The sequence below is a fragment of the Pelodiscus sinensis genome, chromosome 5 (genome assembly GCF_052426305.1).
Source record: "Pelodiscus sinensis isolate ZL-2025 chromosome 5, ASM5242630v1, whole genome shotgun sequence".
In the NCBI taxonomy this organism is placed as follows: domain Eukaryota; kingdom Metazoa; phylum Chordata; order Testudines; family Trionychidae; genus Pelodiscus; species Pelodiscus sinensis.
In genome coordinates, this window is record NC_143056.1 from 25,729,267 (window position 1) to 25,753,006 (window position 23,740).

Sequence of the window (23,740 nt, forward strand, 5' to 3'; positions counted from 1 at the left end):
ATGTAACCCCAAATTGAATAATAAGAGACTGAGCCATCTCTAATTATTAAAAGAGAGAGAAAATGATCATGTGTTTGTGTGTGTATGTTTGTGTCTGAGGGAGATGTAATAAATAGAATTTTAACTACTGCAAGGCATGTTATAGAGATGATTTTCAATTTTAAGTCTATTAGTAGTGTACATAAATACTGAAAGAGCTGGAATGCCAGGTTGTGACTTTGCCAAAGAATGTGACAACATGCTTCTATGATAGTGAGAAAAACCTTGTGTGTTTTTTCCATCCTATGCAACGAGAGCCCACTAAATTTAAATCACGTTAAATAATTTGCTGATCAGCAGTTATTGTAAGCATATTGACAATGACCCAAATAGTTACATTAAATAGTTGCTATTAGATGAAAATGTGCTCAATAAACTTTAAATCTCCACAGAACTGACTGCAGTAAACACTCATGTACATAAGTCTGGGTAGATCACCATTTGCAGCTGCCAGAGTAGAAGACAAATCACTGAGAAAGTTATAGGGCTAGAGCATGAGGAATCTGCAGTCACGGGGGTATTCAGTTATACTGAAACTTAAATTAATTTAGGGCCATTTAAATAAAGATCTGATTCCATCCAAGTTTGTGTGTGCAATGTGGATAAGTATATGTAGCTGGATGTAGGGCTTAATGGGTGTTCTCTGTTTAAAAAAAAAAAAAAAGAAAAGAAAAAAAGATCAGAGAAGTCTCAATATGTGAAAATAAGCAGAGAATGAAACCAGAATGTCTGCAGAGTCCATAGTCTTGATTTTACCATTGCTATTGTTTATATTGTAATATAGCTAGATGCAATCTAATGCAATAAATAGACAAAACAAGGGTTAAAAGCTAAACAGAAGCAGGAAGAAGTGAAGTGATTTGCCCAAGGATACAGATCAGATGGCAGAGCTAAGAACAGAATTGGAACCTTAGCCACTAAACAATCCTTCCTTTGATACACAGTCTGAGACCAATATTTCCCTACTGTCTATGGTCCTGTTCCTCCTCTGAACTTATCAAGAGCAGAGGGGCTCACTGAGAGTGAGCTCATTGTAGGGTTTGGCTCTGCACATTGTTGGTTTTTTTTAAATGCATGCATATAAATTATTTGAATTGACTTCACTTCAGTCACTTGTGGTTGACCACATCTCATTGAATTTCCAAGCACCAGTTTATCGGTTTACCTAGGCAAATGTATCCCAGTTACTTTAAAAGAAACAGTGGATTATAAAACCTTCATGTACTTTTTTAATGCTTTAGAAATAGATATAATACTTTAGGCTTTTTATATTTTTTTTCACTCAAACCATGTTTGATTTGGTTAATCTAGGTTGAACAGAAGATTAACATTGCAACCTCTTTTAAGAAAAACTATTACTTCTACAGTGGAGAGCCAGTCCAATTCAACTTAAAAAGGGAATAATTTTTATTAAATAAAGAAGAAGAAAAGTTCTTTTTGTTATTAAAATGAACGGGAGCAAAGAGGTGGTATATTTAAGCCTTTTTTTTAGCCTAATTGACTTGGATTTTGCTCATCCACAATAGGTTATATTTTCTTATTGTAGAAGATTTTCCCAGTAAAATCATTCCCCACACTAATGAGATCCATCGTGATATGACAGGAAGACAGCTCTTAAAACATGAACTGCTTTCTCCCATTCATTTGAATAGCAGCAAAGGGACATCTTTTAAAATGATTTTTATCTGTGAGATTGGACTGAATCTCATTAATAAAGAAATGATTTTACTCAAAAGAGCCTTCACAGTTGAGCTATAACCCAGATTAGTGAGATCCAGTCTGATTATAACTTTGTGAGACATTGTACTATTGCTCATCAGATTGCACCATAAGCTATACAAAGCCCATTGGTTCCGCTGATGCTGTTAAAGGGCAGGTAGGCAAGGTGCCTAAGGTGTCTTTCTGATCATTCCACTAAATTTCAAGCATGGAAAGATTCTTGTACAATGAAAATTAAGTCTCATTTGTAGATGCGGCCAAACAAATGGGAGCATTCTATTCTGCTGCTGTTTGTCTTCACCAGATATATACATAAGCTGTGTTCTCTATAAGCTGAGAACTTGGGTGGCCACCCAGGAGACATTCAAATGCCAACCAGCTGATTAGCAGAGCACCCACATCATGTGTTTTTACTGATCATGCACATCCACACATGCTTTGGTGCACATAACAATTATTTTTCCGCATATGGATGGAAAAAATTAGAGGGAGCCCTATATGTAAGACCACTTCTCCTTACTTTGCCTTGCTTAAAATAAGGGATAAGGGATCTTTCAGAAAAGGCTTTATTTTCCGAAAGATCCGCGTCTAGACTGGCACTTTTTTTCAGCAAAGCTCAGAGCCGAAAAAAAGCGGCAGCCATTTTTATGCTAATGAAGCGGGGGAGATTTAAATCCCCGCTTCATTAGCAATTGTGATACGTCTAATTTGCATCCCTTTTACTGAAAAGGGATGCAGTCTAGACGTAGTCCAGTATATTATTTTACTCGGGCTAGATTGTGCTGTCATGAGCCAATCCTACTTTGCTATCTAGTGCTGTTTGAAAAATGGTAAGTATGTGTCATGAAAAAATCCAATAACATTGTTTTTATCAATATTTTCCACTAAAATGTTTTTGAATTTTCTGATTTTTTTATGACAAAAAGATAAAAAAGTAATATAAACTCTCCCTAAACTGAAAACTTTCCAGGTTTCAAAACTGATTTATTCAACTTTTTTATGCCTCTTTATCTCCCTTTCTTCCCCACATTTGCCTTTTTCTATTTTGCCACTGAAAATAGCTTTCAGGGAAGAGAGGAAAAGATTAAAATTTTTATTTTGTATAGAACAATTATTTATCCACAGTGGAACAATCATTGTGCTGGAGAGCGTGAGAAATCCACAACCCTAGTGAAGCTCTGTAACCTAGTGATTCAGGCAGCCTGTGTGAGACCCTGAGTCCAGGCCCTCTGTTCCAATCATGTCTCCATTATTGACCCAAAGTGAAATAGATTCAACAGAAGAGACTGATGGATTCCCACCACCAGAATATCCTATAGCTCAGGGTTCTAGCACCCACTCACTTTATTCTCCTTGTCACAGAGAGCGGGGAATTGAAGTTGGGTCTTCATCTTCCACATCCCAGGCTGTATCTACACTGCAGTTTTTCTGGAAAAATGGCTCTTTTTCAGGAAAAACTATACTTATTTCCACACTGCAATTGCATTCTTTCAACAGAAAGTCGAAAGAATGGAGGTTTTTTCCGACAACAGTACACCTCTTTCTATGAGGAAGAGCCTTTTTCCGAAAGAACTCTTTTGGAAAGAGGCGTGTTTAGATGGGGAAGAGAGTGGCCATTCCATCCATAATAATCACGACTTACATGCCAGAGAGCATCCATTCAGCAAATCGCTTTTTCGATGCGCTTTTGCTGTGTGGATGCTCTCTTTCAGAAGAAGTTTTTTTGGAAGATCTGTTCTGGAAAACATAAACACTGTCCTGAAAATTATAAAGTAGGTGCTGCCATCACCGCTTCTTCCTTGGGTCATTTTGTGTGGAATAAGGCAGGCTCTTAACTCATCTCCTCAAAGAGCCTGTAGCAGCTGACTGCAAGCAGAGAGCTCCTGTTCATGAATCACTAAGCAGAGATAGATGCCTCTCTGCAGAACAGATTTAGGCACCTACTTCTGAGAAAGAGTAAGAAAATGGCATATAAAAACAGCAGTTTTTGTCTGGAAAGTGCAGAATTGTTGCACTGAGATGAAAAATCTAAAACATCTGAACTCTTTTAGAAGCTCCAGCATGTAGCACCCTAACCCAAATAGACTCTGTATGGGTATGTCTACACTACCCTCCTAGTTCGAACTAGGAGGGTAATGTAGGTATACCGCACTTGCAAATGAAGCCCGGGATTTGAATTTCCCGGGCTTCATTTGCATAAGCGGGGAGCCGCCATTTTTAAAACCTCGCTGGTTCGAACCCCATGCAGCGCGGCTACACGGGGCTCGAACTAGGTAGTTCGGACTAGGCTTCCTATTCCGAACTACCGGTACACCTCCTAGTCCGAACTACCTAGTTCGAGCCCCGTGTAGCCGCGCTGCACGGTGTTCGAACCAGCGGGGTTTTAAAAATGGCGGCTCCCCGCTTATGCAAATGAAGCCCAGGAAATTCAAATCCCGGGCTTCATTTGCAAGTGCGGTATGCCTACATTACCCCGCTAGTTCGAATTAGCGGGGTAGTGTAGACATACCCTATGCTTTCATCTGCACATACTCATGTCCCCCCCCAACAAGCTCCAACTCCCCTTACACATTTCTCTGCCTATTAATGGAAAATGTAAGGCACAGTGTGTGCCAAAGACTGAAAACAAGGAACACACCCACAAATTAAGTGGGCAGGAAACTTAAAGTGCAGTAGGAGTCCTCCCCTCTTGTAGTCTCTCTTTCATGACTTTGTATTTCTGATTTATATAACTGTCAACAACAAATTGTGAAACCACCAAATTTGTTTGGAAAATAGGTAACACTGGTATTGAACTAAGTGTGTTCCCTCCAAAGAAGGAAGCTTTGAGAGGCATTTTTGATATGCATAAGCATCCTACTCATTTTCACCATTGTCAGCTAGCATGCATAGGTACAGGAACTAAGGATCTAGGATGCTACTGCACTCCTTGGCTCAAAGCAGCTTCCATTATACAGGTTTATAATTTGGTTTATGGCTCTCAGCACCTCCACTACAAAAATTGTTCTACCACTCCAGCTCACATACTACCTATTTCTAAATAGGTTGGTTGGTTGATCATGCCAATGAGAATTGTGTCTTTTTTGGAAAACAGAAGTTTGTGCTGCTCCTATTAATTCTTTAACAGGAATTGGTTTGGTGCTGGTTTTACTTCATACATTTCTATTATGAAGAATGATTTCAGAAGTTCCTGACACTGTTACACATTCCCTAGGGTCCAATCTTAAAAGTAGATCAATGCAAGCTTTAGAGAATAGGGCTATTCTGTTACCTAGGACAAAATTACAATAATTACTGTTTAGCTATTCCAGTTTCCGCCAGTGGTTCTCCTCAGTTTTTGAACCGGAAGTGACTGAGCAATTAATTCCTTTCCCTTTTTTTCATTTGGTAAGGACATTGCTTCTTGTAGTTTGTTAACAATAAGAGTTTTTAATTTATTTGAGGGAAATTAAAGACCCTGCTTTTTATGATCTTGATAAAAACAGTGATTAACAATTGCATGCTTAATGGAGATTAAACTGCTCATTTTAGGTCTAATGGAAGTTGACAGGGTTCTTTTTACTAATGTTTCTAATTGAGTCTTGATTTACGTGATAGCTATTTTTTTAAATGTCCTGTTTCTGAAATCGACTGCTGGTAATAAAGAGCCCATATTAAATCTTGGGATACTTTCATATATAAATCTGCATTGGTTCTGCAAAATTATTCAAATTATTGATTTAATCAGATCACAATGTTTAAAACCCTCATGCAAAATATAAAGAACAAAAGAAAATGCCCGCAGCTACAAATTCTCTGCACTGTGGCTTAGACTTCTTGCTCCACCAGACTTCAAGGTCAGCAGTCCCTTTCTTTATTTATTGACATGGGCACCATAAAGAGCTGAACTGCCATGTGTTCTTGGGCCTGTACCTAGATTATTTTTAAAACAAGAAAAAGTACTTTAACATGTTTAGTGAAATGAAACTGGGATGCACAAAGGAGTGCAGAATTAGGAAGGCTCAGACTGGCAGGGGGCTGGGAGCCGCTGAGGATATCAGCATCGTGCAGCTTACAATGCTGGTGTGCACACTGTCAACAAAGAAGAGAGCATACCTGTGAATCATTGCTTCTCTTTGCCCCATCCCTGATTGGTACAGGTGGAACATGAGGATTAGTGTCAGGAGGCACTGAGTAGGGAATTCTGGAACTCTTGAGTAAAAATCAAGGCCCTGGTCCTACAAAGACTTAGTGTGAGGCTCTCTACTTTCTTTGTGATTACATATTAATAGTTGGAAATAATGAAAAAGACAGGAAAAGTTTGGTGGCTTGTGTTGTGGTGCACCTTAACCACAGAATGAAAAAGGGGCACTCTGGATCAGTAAATATCTAAGGAAACTTCAAAAAACAGCTGAATTTCCCTTATTGTCATTAATGTGAAACTGCTACTGTAAACTTAGGTTTTTGAGACAATGGGTAGACAAGGGAAAACAAAATGTCAGAATTAATCTGAGTTGACATTGCTTTTATCCCACCGCTCCAAATCAGCACTTGAAACGGTTAAATATACTTTCCTCAAAAGTAAGCCATAAATATACATCCTAGCCAGGAGAAAAATGGAGGATGTAGTCTGACAGAGCAAAAATGCTCTTTTTAAGTCTTGTATTTAGTGCTTAAAAGTCACGGTGATGGTCACAGACAAAATGGTTATATAGATTAGATCATGTAGGCCTTGGCTCTAGTTTAAACTATATGATCTGGAAGACTCAGACACAGAGGTGTTTTTCTGGGTGAGATATATCTCTTGTATAATTGTATCTCTAGGGATAAATTTGGCCTGCTGTCCATATCTTCCTCCCCACTGCCAGACATACATACTATCTCATTCTGTATTGTCCTTTTCTCTCTCTTCCATTTCCTACTCCACCCTGTGAGAAAGTGATCTGCTGACTGAAATGAAATGTAAATATGAACCCCCCTCGCCCCAATTGAGCTACTGTATTTGGTGCATCCTCCAAAGAATATTTGATGAAAACCATCATTCTAGTGGCATGCATTTAGAGCTATAGTTCTAAACTTTTTTTAAACTTGGGGATTCACCCAAACCACACACTCTGGGTCCCAATATCAGAGGGGATGCATAGTTGAGACCTATGAGTATTTAACATTTTATGTTAGCCTACTCGAGTATAAGACTAAACTTTGTGGGACCAAACATTTGTTCAGACCCCCATATAAAATATAGCATTATTGGCTGGCAAGCACAGAATAGTTGTCCTGAGATGAAGTTTCAAATCTTCGTCTGGTGTTAATTAGCATAGTTCCACTGAGTTTAAGGGAGTTCCACTAATTTATACCATCTGAGGTTCTGGACTGAAATGTTATGCTTTAGCAGGGATTCAGTAGCGCTACTAATTCTCATGGCAGCACATGAACATTCTGTAGCCATTTCATAGTAGAGAAGAGTCAGGACTATAGTAATTAATATAAAAGGAATTATATACTATTGCTGATCAACATACATAGGTCCCTGTTGTTCTTCCTGGTTCTCTCCATCCTGTCCTGTCCTTTCCTGTCCTGTCCTAAGGCCTCTGTTGACTAATGTGTCTGAAAGTCATGGCCTCAATTATACAGTCATACAAATGACAGTTAACTAGTCTATAGACACTTGAAATGGTATTTCATACAGTAAGGTGCTCTTTCATTTTCCCAACTGTAATTTGATCAGATATATGTTACTGAATAAGTTCAGCAGCTTTTAGCAGTGCTGCTAATAATAATTTTCATGTCATCAAACTTGACTCTGTTTATCTAATGATAATTAAATAAAGTAAGCATAATAAAAAAGTCAATAATACAAAGATCCAGTCATTCCAGATTTTCTAGTGCTGGCTGTAAAATAATACATTCATATAGATGCTTTTGAAAATCCTACTATACACTTACCTATATCTTTATGTGCCTAAATATCTTTGTCATCTAAGTGACTTAGGCCTTTAATTTCCTTTGATTTTTATTATAAAATGTGGCTCTTGGCAGCTAGCAAATAGGGGCAGTAGAAACAAAACACAAAGCTTTGTAAATTAAGTTTTTTACATTAAAATTATTTTATATCCCTATTATACTCATATTTTAGTAAAGCATTTGATATTATGTCAAAATGACTTGATCATAACACTGTAATGTGGATGGAAGACTGTCTTAAGGCAATAGATAAGGAATAGTGTAGTATAGTTGGTTTGGGACAGGTATCTAATGAGCTATCAAAGAGCTTGGCTACGTCTACACTGGCCCCTCTTCCGGAAGGGGCATGTAAATTTCACTAGTCGTGGTAGGGAAATCCGCGGGGGATTTAAATATCCCCCGCGGCATTTAAATAAAAATGTCCGCCGCTTTTTTCCGGCTTTTAAAAAAGCCGGAAAAGAGCGTCTAGACTGGCCCCAATCCTCTGGAAAAAGTGCCCTTTTCCGGAGGCTCTTATTCTTACTTCAAAGTACTTATTCTTACTTCAAAGTAAGCACCAGCACCAGCAGCTTCAGCAGAAGCAGAGGAAGCAGGGCAAGAAGAGGAAGAAACAGAGCAACTATTACTAGAGGAGTGGTTCCTGGAGCAGCATCACACCATTTCTGGATTCAGGAAGCCAGCATTAGTTGGTGGGTAAGGCTCATTCTGCAGACCTGGGATGACCAACAGTAACTCAGAGACTATTACAAGAGAGAGTGGGTGAGGTTCTATGCCCTGCAATATACAAGTGGTCAGATTAGATGATCATGATGGTCCTTTCTGGTCCAAGAGCCTATGAGAGACAAAGTGGATCAACTTCTGTTAGTAATAATTAAACTCTCTCTAGAGTATTTCCACACAGGCATCAAGTTTCTGTACACCAGATATGAGCTAATTGCTAATTACCTTTAGCAATGGAATCCTAAAAACAACCATATACAAGAAACTCATGGATCACCATACCTACCTTCACAGAGCCAATAACTACTACAAATAAAGCAATACATCTGTCATCTGCAGCCAGGTACTCAGGCACCACAGAATATGCTCCCAGAAGAAAATCACATTAACATACTTAAAATTGCTGTCACTAAAAAAGGACACTCCCCCAGAGAAGCAGATCACATTATGGGATGGACTACTATAAAACACTGGGAAAATCAGCTTCAATACAGAAATGAAACCAGCTCTGGCTGCATATCCCTACTTGTCCCCACTACCCCACATTGGAATTCTTACGAGTATGATCAAATAACTAGAAATCAGTGGTGTGTGCAAGAACTAAAATGTGGCTGCTTTTGGAGAATTATATTAAACAGATGACGTTATGAGGAATTACAATACACCCTTGCTACAATGAACCCTTCTGATCCAACCCACTTGGCCAGTATAACCTGTGGTACTTTATAGCCAAAGAATAGGGGGACAGCAGGAACAGAGAGCTCCCTCTCCTTTCACTGCAGTCCTGAGACTAAAGGATCTTGCTCTTCAAATCATACCCTTAGGGTCGGAGGAGTTCTGTGCCCCTGATGACTCTTGGTTGAACCTATGACCCTGCTTCTCCAACCCCATTGTGCATGCCCCTGCTACAACCTACACTTGATTGCGACACCATCCTGAAAATACATCTTTCCAGAACCACCTCTTCTAGGGTATGTCTACACTACAGCACTAACTCGAACTAACTTAATTCAAATTAGTTAATTCGAACTAACCTAATTCGAACTAGTGCATCTAGACCTAAAAACTAGTTCAAATTAGCATTTTGCTAATTTGAACAAGCATGTTCACATTGAGTGGACCCTAAACCGAGGTTAAGGATGGCCGGAAGCAGTGTCGGCAGGGCATCAGATTAGGACTTAGAGCGTGGAGCTGCTGTCTCAGGCTAGCCGAGGGCTGTGCTTAAAGGGACCCGACCCCCACCCCGGACTGACAGTTCTCAGGGGTTCCCCACTTGCAAAGTAGTCCTGTCTTGGAGTGCCTTGAATGCTCACACTTGGCACATCACAGCACTCAGCCATCAGCCCGGCTGCACTTGCCACAGGCTGCCATCCGGGGGAGAGGGTGTCAATCGGGGGGCTGCAGGAGAGCTTCCACCCTGAGGAGCCCTCAGAGCCACCCCAGACCCCCCTCGGGGACTCGTACCCAATTCATCCCCCTCCTCCTTCCACTTACCCATCCATAGCCCCCCTTCCTGATGTACAATATAAAGGACACGTGTGTTCAAAAATAGAAACTCTCTTTACTGAACAAAACTCGGGGAGACTGGGAAAAGGAGGTGGGAGAGGGGAAGAGAGAGGGTGGGAGAGGGAAGGGCAACTAAAATGATCAGGGGTTTGGAACAGGTCCCATATGAAGAGATGCTAAAGAGACTGGGACTTTTCAGGAGAGGGTGCATAAAGAAAAGTTCTTCATTAGTTCCCATAATAGAAGTACTAGAGGACACCAAATGAAATGACTGGGTAGCAGGCTTCAAAGGGTATGTCTAGACTACATGCCTCTGTCGCCAGAGGCATGTAGATTAGGCTACCAGAGGGTATGTCTACACCACCCTCCTATTTCGAAATAGGAGGGTAATGTAGGCATACCGCAATTGCAAATGAAGCCCGGGATTTGAATTTCCCGGGCTTCATTTGCATAAGCGGGGCGCCGCCATTTTTAAATCCCCGCTGGTTCGAACCCCGTGCCGCGCGGCTACACGCGGCACGAACTAGGTTCGAACTAGGCTTCCTAGTTACTCCTCATTCCACGAGTGTAGCTGCGCAGCACGGGGTTCGAACCAGTGGGGACTTAAAAATGGCGGCGCCCCGCTTATGCAAATGAAGCCCGGGAAATTCAAATCCCGGGCTTCATTTGCAATTGCGGTATGCCTACATTACCCTGCTAGTTCGAACTAGTGGGGTAGTGTAGACATACCCAGACATAGTAAAATGAAACGGCGATTTAAATAATCGCCGCTTCATTTAAATTTACATGGCTGCTGTGCCGAGCCGACAAACAGCTAATCAGCTGTTTGTCGGCTCAGCGCGATAGTCTGGATGCGCGGGTGTCGACATCAAAGGTGTTTGTTGACTACCCAGGTATGCCTCCTGGAATGAGGTTTACCTGGGTGGTCGACAAATACCTTTGATGTCGACACCCGCGCGTCCAGACTATCGCGCTGAGCCGACAAACAGCTGATTAGCTGTTTGTCGGCTCAGCGCGGCAGCCATGTAAATTTAAATGAAGCGGCGATTATTTAAATCGCTGCTTCGTTTTACTATGTCTGGTAGCCTAATCTACATGCCTCTGGTGACAGAGGCATGTAGTCTAGACGTACCCAAACTAATAACAGAAAGTTCTTCTTCACAAAGCAAATAGTCAACCTGTGGAACTCCTTGCTGCAGGAGGCTATGAAGGCTAGAACTATAACAGAGTTTAAAGAGAAGTGAGATAAAGTCATGGAGGTTGGGTCCATGGAGTGGTATTAGCCAGGGGGTAGAAATGGTGTCCCTGGCCTCTGTTTGTGGAAGGCTGGAGATGGATGGCACGAGTCAAATGGCTTGGTCATTGTCTTCAGTCCATCCCTTCCAGGGTACCTAGTGTTGGCCGCTGTCGGCAGACAGGCTACTGGGCTAGATGGACCTTTGGTCTGACCCAGTACGGCCGTTCTTATGTTTTTATGTTCTAAGCTCAGGGCTCAGGGTTGGGGGTCTCACTGGACCACCTTGATTTTCATGCAGACCTGCTCCTGGGTGGCCAGGCTGGCAGCTATCCTGCCCTAGACAGCCACTTTGCTGTGCCTAGTGTGGAGGTTGTGGACGTAGGAGGCTTACCCCCAAACCTGGCTGAGGTCCACGATCTCTGCACTAGACCAGGCGGGCACCCGCCTCTTGCGGCCCTGGGCAGGCTCCTGGGAGCCGCCAGCCTGGTCCCGGGAAGAGGCGGAGGGCTGGGTGGCAGCGGGTGGCTGGCTCGTGCCGTGCCAGGTACAGGGTCTGCTGGCCAGGGGCTGGCAGGCTTGCACCTGACATGGGCAGCGTAGCCAGACGGTGCCCCTTTAAGGGCTCCGGGGCGGGGAGGGCGGCAGAAGAGTTTCCCTGGTGGTGCCCAGAGTTGCCACCAGGGATAGCTGGGGCGGGCTAGCCTCCCACTAGTTTGAATTAAGTGGCTACACAGCCCTTAATTCGAACTACTTAATTTGAACTAGGCATTAGTCCTCGTAGAATGAGGTTTACCTAGTTCGAATTAAGTGCTCCGCTAGTTTGAATTAAGTTCGAACTAGTGGTTTGTATGTGTAGCGCCTATTAAAGTTAATTCGAACTAACGTCTGTTAGTTCGAATTAACTTTGTAGTGTAGACATACCCTACTAGTCTTGAAACCACTCCCTAGCCTCTCTAAGCTCACCATCAGTGATAAACTGCCTGCAAGGTAGAATACATTGACTCAAAATAGCTCCAGATGCTGCCAAAACAACATGCAAATCCTGCAGACATATATCCACTGCTACAAGGATCAACACCTCCCCACAATAGACCTTTTAAGTTCCATGATGCCTATAACAACATATGGTGTATCTCTTCCAGTGCAGTAAATGCCCCAATAACAACTACATGGGTGAAACAAGATAATCACTATGCTTTCAAATGAAGTCACACAGGAAAATGATAATAGACGAAAACATCCTATCATTTGTGGGTGAATACTTTCCACAAAGCGATCACTCTCTATCTGACCTATCAGTCCTGAGCCTCACCAGAAGCCTGCAATAACACTTTCAAAAGACAAGCCTCGGAGCTTAAATTCATAACTTTGCTAGTCAATAAAATCATGGTCTCAATGAAGGCACTGGATTTATGGCTTATTACAAAAATCTATAACACACTAATTCCCCTTTTTGGCCGTGATTACAGTGGTATTAATGGTCCACTTCACTTTGATTGGTCCCTTAAAGTATGTGATAACTATTTATACTAAACTATTTGTTTGATCTTGCAGTTCACTGTGACATGCTATGTTTCTCAGACCTGAAGAATTGCTCTGTATAGCTCAAAAGTATCTCTCTCCCTCACCAACAGAAGTTGGTCCAATAAGAGATAATACCTTACTCACCTAGTCTCTCAGTACAATCTTGTTAGCGATGCCTCTTTCTTTAAGTGTTAAGCCTGAAAATGTGCAGCTGTACAGCCAGCCATTAACACATGGGAGATAAGCATGTACTCTTCATGGCAAGGCTTGATACTATAGATACTCAAATGTTCAGGATAAGACAGATATTGATTTGCCAGAGAAAAAACTTCAATTTTGGAAACATGCAGAGAGAGGTGGGGCCTGGGTAGACAATGTAGGACAAAGGAGGAAGGAGATGGGTTTAGAAATTTGGAGAGATTTCCAGCTCATATCCTTCTAAAATTGTTGCCCCAATGGTACAAACAGAAGAGAAGTTAGCAGGGCATTATTAGCCATAAAATGTTAAGGTAGATTCTTATATGCAGAGGTTCTGCCTCCTTAGCCCTAGCTTGGATTTCTTATTGGGAAGTGAGCCTGGCTGCTGCATTGCAGGAATTATGCTCACCTTCTATGAAGTTGGTGTCAGGGTGTGAGTCCCAAAGAGATCCTAGAGGACTGGGGACATCTCTTAACTCGCCTCCTTGTGCTCATCCTCTGATGTCCCATCTTTAGTTGAGGGGCAGAGAAAACACAGCAGGCAGCTAGGTGCACAACTGCCATGGTCTGGACCATAGAGTCATTGACCAAAATCCTGTCCATCTCCTCAGAAAATGAACAAGTCAAACTTCTACTCTGCAGACTTATTCCTGGCACCCTGGCTTGAATGTAAGTTCTCCTGATCTGTTTGCTTTTCATCCGGCATTGTTTGGCCTACTGCCTGTGGTCCCCCACAGTCACCTCCTTAGCAGCATCCAGGAAAAAAGTGTCTTCCAGTGGCTGGCCACAGAATTTCCTGCACAGACTCTTTCTCCAGATGATGATGAGATTCAGTGTCTCAGCATGGCTCCAAACAGCTGCTTAAGATGAGGTGTAAGGCTTCTGGAGTAATTCTGCAGCAGTTCAGATGTATCTGAACCCAGGAGAAAGTCGGTAAATTCTGGCTCTGGGCCAGTTTTTAAATGGGGTAGGGACTTCTGGTCAACTTGACACCAGAGCTGCAGAGGGCTAAAAAGACAGGTCAGTAACAATCATCCACAAAGCTTTGTAGGATAGAACCTGCACCAAGAATTATGCCTTAGTTGTGTGAGCACATGAACAATAGATTAAACTAAGCCAGTTCACACTGAACTTAGTTCACTTTGAAAGAAGATTCCAGAGTTCTCAAGAAGTACAGAGTTAACATGCTATAATGAATTGCTTTATGGGAATGCAAATTTAACTTGACTTAGTTGGGTTTAAGTACCCCATAGACAAGCTGTAAATTGGCAGGCACTGCAAAAAATACAGAGGACAATGAAATAATTGTCTGACCTAGAGAAATTAGAGTCATAGGCAAGATACCAAAAAAATCCACAAACAAGGTAGGCTGCAGCATGTGACAATGCAATTGGGGAAGATGCATCTCTATGTGAAAGCATGTATATGTGACAAGAGAGGAAGCAGGAGCTGTGTGCAGCTCCAAGGGTCACAGCTGTTATCTAGGGGAGCCTTTACTTTCTGCTATGTGTGACAGTAAAAAGAAGGAGTAATGGGTAGGAGAAATTTACCCTCTGTTAAAGCCATAGTTAAGGTCCACTACCTCTCCTTCCACTGGGTCAGAAGCCTCCCCATTATCTGGTGTGATCAGGGTTTCCCCGCTCCACATGTTTCAGTCTACATTAATCACTGTCCATGTAGCCATATTAGAGCAAGCAGCAATCTGGCCTGAATTTTTTTAGAATGTGTTAGTGAGTAATCTATAATATACTTTTTCTTTGTAAATATATAAAAGCTGGAAGATATTCCTTCCATGAGAGACTTTCTTCTCTGTACTGTGATACTTTGGGGGAAGGATGACAGCTCTTAAAAGTACTAGAATTATTATCTTATTATTTTAAATAATTAATATTTTGAACTTGTACCTATTGTCACAAATACAATCAGTTGTGCCTCACAGGGGCCCCAAAAGGTAGATAAGTAGGATTATTACCATTATTTTACCCTGGATGAATTGGGGCACAAAGATCTTTTAAATAACTTGCCCAGTATTATTCAGGGAATCCCTGGCAGACTTATTTGGATACACCCCCAAATCCTGACTTCCATTCCTCTGTTCTAGCCTCTGGAACACATGGGTGACTGATGTGATCTTTGTACATGATATAATAAGGATTATAGTGAAATCTTCTTGTTTCTTTCTTGGCTGTAATGTTTGATATCATGATACTGACAAGCAGGAATGCCATGCCAACATTTGGCACTCTTTGCACAGCAATGAAAATAACATTATCAGCAAGAGGTGTCCAGGAGCGTTAAAGAGTAACTAGATCAGGACAAGTTCATGTCTGAGTCAACATCAACTTGATAGAAATGCTGCTTTTGGCAGTTATGTTGACAATTAGTACAGGCCCCTTATTGTACATTGGATGAACTGGAGTTCCCTTAGTGGACACAGACTACAAAAGTGAAGGAAAAAGCTGCTGGGCACATACATGTCTTCTTGGAAAGATGTGAATATATTTAGAACGATAGATTTGTGTTGCTGGCCTTAATCCCTTGCCCTAAGTGTCTTCTTTCTGATGGTCAGAGTTAGCAGTGAGACTCAATAAGGGAAGTATTCTTGACTGGCTAGTGCACATCAGGTCCCACACATATACTGACTGACTGTCACTTGATACAGTTATGAGAGCTGAATGATTTTCAGTCACTTCAATGAAGGCTGTATTTGAAACCTGGTCCCAAAGCCGCAAGGCAAGTGTATTACATACCTGTCAACTAACAAGGCTTGCCAAAATGAATCTACTCATACAAACACATGATCATTATTACTGTTCACACTGTGAAACACTATACACTGTGACAAAAGTAAAAAGCTAGAGGATTATTATGCTAGACAGTCACTTACTAAATGTATTCATTGGGAATAAATGACTACTTTTATAACACAAATGTGAGTTTTTAATACATTTTTAATGAAGAAAATTTAGTTCTACCTGAACTTTTCTTTGTGTAAAGAATAAGAAAATATTTACACTTCCTGAATATTTGTAAATTCTGTGCTTAAAACTATAAATATTTCACATATCATACATGAATGTGAACACAAAAGAATTCAGCTAGCTGGTGGTGTTGTATACAGGCCATATTTCTTTTAATCATTTTAAAGTACTTAATTGTTGATCAGGTTAAACAGGTTACAAAATGAAGCTGATTTAGAATGGAACTGAAAGCAGATTCTCTCTCTCAATTTTTTCTACACTTCTTAGCTTCTGATTTATATTTATTGCTATCAACTTCCTGTTTTCATTTTTCTTAGATGGATGGATGGATGTGGAGGGAAAAGGGAAGTTGCTAGTAATTGTAAGTCAAAGGATAAATAGTGTCAAAATGTATAAGGCAAGCAAAAGGACAAGAAGAAATCTATGGGTATAAGAATTAAAGATAGTGAAAAATAATTTAAGTGTACAAAAAACATAAGCACTCTTAACAATGCCATTTGAGTTAGATAAATATAATCTGTTTTGCATTTCAAAAAAAGATGTATTCCTTTCACATAAGGATGATGCAATATTTTCTGCTCCAATAGCAACTATGGATGATGTTAAACAGCAGCTACTAAATTTAGACATATTAAAATCAATATCAAAGAGTTTCAAAGGAGGTGACCAAAATGCTCTCTGGGTCATTAATGTTGATTTTTAAAAAGTTTTGGAACTCTGGGAAAGCTGCAGAGGGATGGATGAAAATTAATGTTGTGTCAATATTTTAAAAGGGTAAATGGATGGACCCAGGTAACTATGGGTGCGTTTACACTGCACCATAGGTCGAAATAAGATACACAATTTGAGCTACACTAATTGTTTATCTTATTTCAATCTTATTTCAAAATAGTTTATTTCATAATTTGGCACTGTTTACACAGTGCCAAATTTCAAAATAGCCCACTGTTCTGAAATGTCCCTTACTCCTTATGGAATGAGGTTTACGGGGATATCAGAACAGTGAGCCCGAAATAACAAGCTTGCTGCTAAGATGTGGGATAGCTATTTGGGGATACTCTGGTATCCCAAAATAGCATTGCAGTGTAGACATGGCCTGTGAGTCCATCAGCCTGACACTGATATTGGGCATAAAAATGGAGCAGCTGTTGTAGGATTCAATTTTGAAAGAATTAAAGGAGGGTTATTAATGCCCATCAACATAGGTTTAGAGCAAATAGGTCTTTTCAAACTTACATGATGCAATTTTTTGATTAGATTACAAGTTCAGCTGGCAAAAGTAATACTTGTTAATACAATATGCTTAGATCTCTGTAAGATATTTGACTTGGTACCTTACATCTTCATTAAAAAACTAGAAAAATACAAATTCAAGATGGCACACACACTAAGCAGATTACACATTTCTTCAGTGATAGGACTGAAAATGTAACGGTAAGTAGGAAATCATTGAGCATTGAATGCTTTCTCTAATGGGGCCTCGCAGGGATCAGTTATTGACCCTTCGCTGCTTCACATTTTTATTAATGACTTGAAAAAACAGAATAATGTATTACTGATAAAATTTGCAAGAGGCAAAAAGATTTTGGGACAAGTTTCAGAGGGGTAGCTGTGTTAGTCTGTATGGGTACATCTAAACAGCAGGGCTAAAGTCGAATTAAGCTATGCAACTACAACTATGTCAGTTGTTTAGCTTAAGTCTAAATAGCTTAATTCAGCATTTGACACTGTCTACACAGCAGGAAGTCGGAGGAAGAATACTCTTCCTTCTACTTCCCTTACTCCTCATAAAATGAGCGTCACCATGAGTCAGCGTAAAAAGTCCTCTAGTTTGATATGATTGTAGTGTAGAATAATGTCAGTTATTCTGAAACAACGCTGATGTGCAGACTTACCCACTCTGTAATATATATATCACTTGACAAACTGGTTTCAGGAAATAATATGTCTCAATATGACCCAGTGTTAGAATATACATCTGGGCTCAAAGCATGTAGGCTTTACTTACTGGATGGGGGGAAGGGGGTATTCTAAGAAGTCATGATACTAAGAAAGAAGAGGAGTCATAATGGATAATCAGCTAACCATGAGCTTCTAGTGCAACACCATAATCAAAAAGGCTAATTTGATCTTTGAATACATAAGCAGGAAATAATTGGGTTATATTAACTCTGTTTTTGGCCCTGATGCAATGGCTTTTGGAATACTTTATCCAGTTGTGGTGTCCACAGTTCAAGAAGGATGTTGAAAATCTGGATGGGGTTCAGAAAAGAGACACGAGAAGGATTAAAAGAGCGGAACACATGCCTTTGAGCTGATAGACTTATGGAGACCAAGCTATTTAACTTATCAAAGAGAAAGTTAAGGATGATTTGATAACAATCTATATACATGGGGAACAGAAATTTGATTATAGAAGGTTCTTTAATCTAAAAGACAAAGGTATAACAAGATCCAAGACTGGAAACTTAGGTAAATTCAGACTGGAAATAAGGTTCAAAATTTTAACAGACAGTGTAGTGAATCACTGGGGCAATCTACCAAGGGTTGTGGGGAATTCCTTGTCATAGGAGATTATTTTAAGGAAGTTTGGATGTTTTTCTATAATATATGCTTATTCGTTCATAACTGTTAGATTTGAAGCAGGAAATAATTCAGGGAAGTCCTATGATCTGTATTACCCAAGAGGTCATAGTAGATGACCATAATGATCTGGTCTGACCTGAAAATCTATGAATCTTTTGAGTTCTCTGCTTCCAAATACTGAGTCCAGTTATCCTTGGGCTGTGTCTACACTGCACCCCTTTTCTGGAAAACGGATGCAGATGAGACAAGTCAGAATTGCAAATGAAGTGGGGGATTTAAATATCCCCCGCTTCATTTGTATAAACATGGCTGCTGCTTTTTTCCAGCTCGGGGCTTTGCGGGAAAAAAGCGCCAGTCTAGACAGGGATCTTTCAGAAAATAAAGCCTTTTCCAAAAGGTCCCTTATTCCTCTTAAAATCAGGAATAAGGGACCTTTCGGAAAAGGCTTTATTTTCCAAAAGTTCCCCGTCTAGACTGGCGCTTTTTCCGACAAAGCTCCGAGCTGGAAAAAAGCAGCAGCCATGTTTATACAAATGAAGCGGGGGATATTTAAATTCATTTGCAATTCCGACTTGTTTCATCTGTTTCATCTGCATCCTTTTTCCGGAACTGGAGAGATGGGAGAGGTTTGTAATTATCTGCCAGTTGCCATTGACAACTTCTTCTTGATTTATAAATATTTCAATTGCTTTTTTTTTACATTTGCAATTTTCAATGTCTACATTTAAGACCAGTGAAAATTGTGATTTCACAAAAAGGCTTTAAAACTTTTAGAACTGGGCACCCCAAAATCTTTAAAGTGAAGAAGCCCATACCAAAGACAAGGGTGATAAAGGGAGAGAAAACATACCAGACCCTGACCTTATGATAAGAGGAAGCTGCATACCAAATTTGGTGACCCTAATTCTTACTGTTTAGGAGGAGTTCTTGAGCAAATGGACACAAACAGATGGACAGACAGACAGACACACACACACACACACACACTCTCAAATATATAATATATAGCAGTTTTATACATATACATTGATAGTAGTGGTTTTTATCTATATACGTATAGTAGTAGTTTTATATCTATATCTATATTTCTATGTAGATTTCTCACATATACACATAAGGGAGGTTTTCACCCCAGCATTCTAATTTCACATCTAATAATATGCTTTTCAGACAAAGCATGATAGAAGTGGTATATTTTGAAGTAGCAATATGTAGCTTGTTACCCTTTGATGTAAATTTGCAAGGAAGATAGATTATACCATCAAGATGTTTCCCGCGCATAATAAACGACAAAGGACAAAGTTCATGGCTGAGAATTGTGTGGGCTACAAGTGACTACCTTCACTACAATCAATTATTAGGATGATTATATTGTGTCTGGAGAATATGATGCTAATGACTAGCTAGTGCTCAGAATATACACTCTTGACTTGAAAACCAATGACAGTTAAATGCAGCAGGGAGGAAAGACTATATGTTGAGCTACTAGCTCTCCGATGTTGATAATGAATAATTAAAAGTAACAGTCTTTATATGAGGTTTGACAGAATACAAGTCCTTTAAGTATACTGTATTTTGTAAAGAACTTGGCCCACTGACAGATTTAAAAAGCAACCCATTGGCTCCTGTACAGAAACAGCATAAGAAAGCAGGGAGTTAAACACCCTTGCAGTTGGGAGGGCCTGAGAAGGATTAGCTATGTACTTACTGCTAACCTTCTATTCCCCCATCTTCCATACAAATAAATAATTGAAACTCATTACCTCTTTTAGGGGGGCTTGCTCGCATGTTTTCTCTTTTCACATCAAAGCAGAGATCAGTGTCAGAGAGGCAGCCACATTTAGCTGAGTCTCTTGGAGACTACTGATTAATTGGTTTTGCATTTTGGAAGTGCATCCAAAGATGTTGTAAAATACTGTTTGTTTTTGCCTTTGCCAAAACTTGTTTAGGAGTGCTCTGGAGGATGACAATGATGTACTCAAGATGGTTGTGAAAGAAAAGGGCAATCAGCTCAGGTGTGCGTGCCAGATTTTTTTTCCTTTTATGAAGTTTCTGTTTCAGCTTTCAAAAAAAGTGAATGAGCAAATTCTGAATTGATATTATCAGGGCGAGGAAGGAGGGGAGCTCCAAAGTGCCCTTTAACCAAAGTCATTTAAAATGAAAAGTACAGAAAAATAAGCAATTACAGGTCTAAAACACCTTGATTTTGGGGAGAATACGATGCAGAAGCTGTAAATCCTGGATAAAACAGACCCTTTAAAAAACTGTCAGTAACCATTTTATTGTATGTTTTGCTGAAATGTGGTAATATGATGTTGGGGGAGAGGGACGGGGCTCATTTAGTTATGGCAAATATTGCCTACATAAGTGTGCTTCATACTATTATTTGCCTTTCTGTCTCTGTCTATATCAACTCCACATGCTGCTCTGGTGGCCTGCTTTGTACTTAATATAACTTGTCAAAACACATCTATCAGATATATGAAAAGGGAAACCTGGGTGGCCAGACTAGTCCAAGCCTGGCGTGGATTGCATTTTACCAAGACCACAGAAATCTCTTCTTTTCCTTGAGATTAAGATGAAAAGCAGAGTTCATTGTTGTGCAACCAGATTTTAAAATAATTATATAAATGTCAGTGCATTAGTTGGACGTTTGTGTTTATATGAATCCCACATACTGTACTTTTATGTGGATCCTAAGACATTTTTGAAGCTGTCAGTAAAAAATAAATGTTACCACTTGTTTTGGACTGTTTTAATCCCTCTCTTGATTTGTTTTCACTCTAAACTGCTACGATCATAGCACCTTATCTCCTTCCAGGAAAACAGGGGAGAGACAGTTCCCTTTGGTTTACTGTCAGGCACACAGGTCCTCTTTGAACCACAACTGATGACACAGGAATACATCAGAGCTTTTCTACATTCAGTGCTCACCATCTCACTGCTTGGGATCTTAAAAAAAACCCTTTTGTTATTAACATAACTTTGGATATAGAGTGAAATATGTTTACTGGCAATTCAGGGACATCTGCTATACACTCATCGCCCTTAAATCTAGAACAAGTATTACTCTGCAGTATACAAATGCATGCACTCTACGGTCCACTTACTTTTCTTCAGCACCTCATATTTTACCACAGGTGGTAAGATTAAAATCCGTTCTATGAAGCAGAGATCCTGAAAACATTAAGAAATGGATTGTAGCAGGCAGCTCTGTGCCCAGTAAATTATGGTTACTTACAGAAATGCACAAGTGGAATGCAAACTATTTCAAACAGTTTTAAACAAAACTCCTTGAAGGAGACTTGGGCTGGAAGGAGCCTGAAGTAGTTAGCACCCAAATCTAATTGCGTTTGGGGGTATACAGAGCTTAGACTTCTTTGACAACATCAGCACATGTGGGGCCCAATCACTATTATCAGAGCTTCAATTATACTGCTATTATATTAAAGATTTATTATAGAATCATAGAATCATAGAATAATAGAATAATAGGACTGGAAGGGACCTCGAGAGGTCATCGAGTCCAGCCCCCCGCCCTCAAGGCAGGACCAAGCTCCGTCTACACCATCCCTGACAGATGTCTATCTAACCTGTTCTTAAATATCTCCAGAGAGGGAGATTCCACCACCTCCCTTGGCAATTTATTCCAATATTTGACCACCCTGAATGAGGGTGACAAATATTCAAATGGATATAAGGTTTGAATAATTATTTTGCTTATACTAGAAGACGTGTCTAAAGCAAAATTCAGAGAGAGAGCTACAGGGCCAAAACCACAAAGGGATTTAGGTCCCTTAAGGCCACATTTAGATACCACTGAGATTCACAAAGTTTCTGCTCAGCTGCCGCCTACCTCTGTAGACGTTTAAATTCTCTGGACTACATTTCTCCTGCAAAACCCCCTGAAGGTGCCTAAATTTCTGCCTTTGGGTGTGTGTGCTGCTGCCTCAGGCAGACATCTCAATGCCTATCTCATACCTAAGCGAAAGTGTGATCCTTAAGCTCAGAGAAAGCTAGGTGTTCTTCTGCCTATCTTACCTTCAAGCCTTGATGTAGTGCCTAGGATTACCAACTCTGACTGAAGCTATTCTGTGAAAAAATTTTCTCCCAACATGACGTAGGGTCATTTTCTTAAGATATCCAATTAAAATCTCTCAGGTTGCTTTCATTAGTTGCTGGGAGATCAAAGCCAATTCTGGGAGACTCCAAGTCAGTTCTGGAGGGTTGGCAACCCCACTGTGCCTAAGTCCATACAAAATGGCCCCAGAGTTGGGGGATTGGAAAGTTGAAGGAATAAGAAGGCTCAGCATTGCAACACCTATGTCCCTTTGTAGAACCAGAGAACAGTTCTTAGGTCCATACATTTTCACCTGCACTGCTCTTCAAAGTACATTGGACTGAAAAACACTGAACTCCTATTAGAAAACTAATCCTAGAATTTGGACGGCTCTAGCACATCTAGCGGTGTGGTATTTCAGGGGTGTGGAAGTCTCCAAGGCAGCACCACAGATGAAAAGCACCCGGAAATTCTGCCAGTCCTGAAGAGTTGCATTGAAGAGTCGCTTCAAAGGTAGGCAATAAACTCTGGGATGTTAGTGAGTTCTCAATAACTGCCTGACAGCTACAGAAATGGGTTGGAGGAAGGGGAGAAGTTCTGCCAGTATTATTAGTATCTACCTATGAACTAAATGGAATTATGATAATGTGAATGAGTAGCATTACAAAGAGCTGGCTGATATCATTGTAGCAGCACCATAATAGAGACATTGGTAATCATAGGTAACCTCAATGCAAGTATAGTGGAGACATTATAGTGTAGTGGCATATTGTGGCCATAATGACATTGGGAGTGTCAACACAACGGTCTTTTTGTCTCGTAACTAAATGTGCTGAACACGAGCTGGTCTTGTGAACACAACAATCAGTAACTGGATAAGCCTAAAATAGCCTGAATAAATCTTTGATCCAAGAGCTGGCAGCATCTTGATTATATTATTGTCTGGCAAAGAGGGCTGTAGTCTGCAGGCATTAAAAGATGTGTATTCAGAGCAGACTGCAGGACCCACTGTCATAGAAGAGGCTCCAAGTTACTGATTCAACTACATTGTTGGAGAACTGGCCCAGAGCCTATGAGGCGCTTAGACACAAAATACTTTGAAAAGCTAAACATTAAATAAGAGCTGTGTAATATCACTAGTACAGACTTTGCCTGCACCCAAAGCACACAACTACAACGATTGGCAAGCAGGAGGCATTGTGTGGTTCTACTGTATACCTGTCCACT

At 40.4% G+C, this 23,740-nt stretch overlaps 1 long non-coding RNA gene across 1 annotated transcript in view; it reads right to left on the reverse strand.

Moving 5' to 3' along the window:
- Nucleotides 1-21,074, reverse strand: part of LOC142829079 (uncharacterized) — a 32,801-nt gene extending 11,727 nt beyond the window's left edge. The window contains exon 1 of the long non-coding RNA XR_012903308.2: nucleotides 20,217-21,074. This is a non-coding gene — a long non-coding RNA (uncharacterized LOC142829079). The remainder of the gene's footprint in view (nucleotides 1-20,216) is intronic.
- Nucleotides 21,075-23,740: the final 2,666 nt, after the last annotated feature.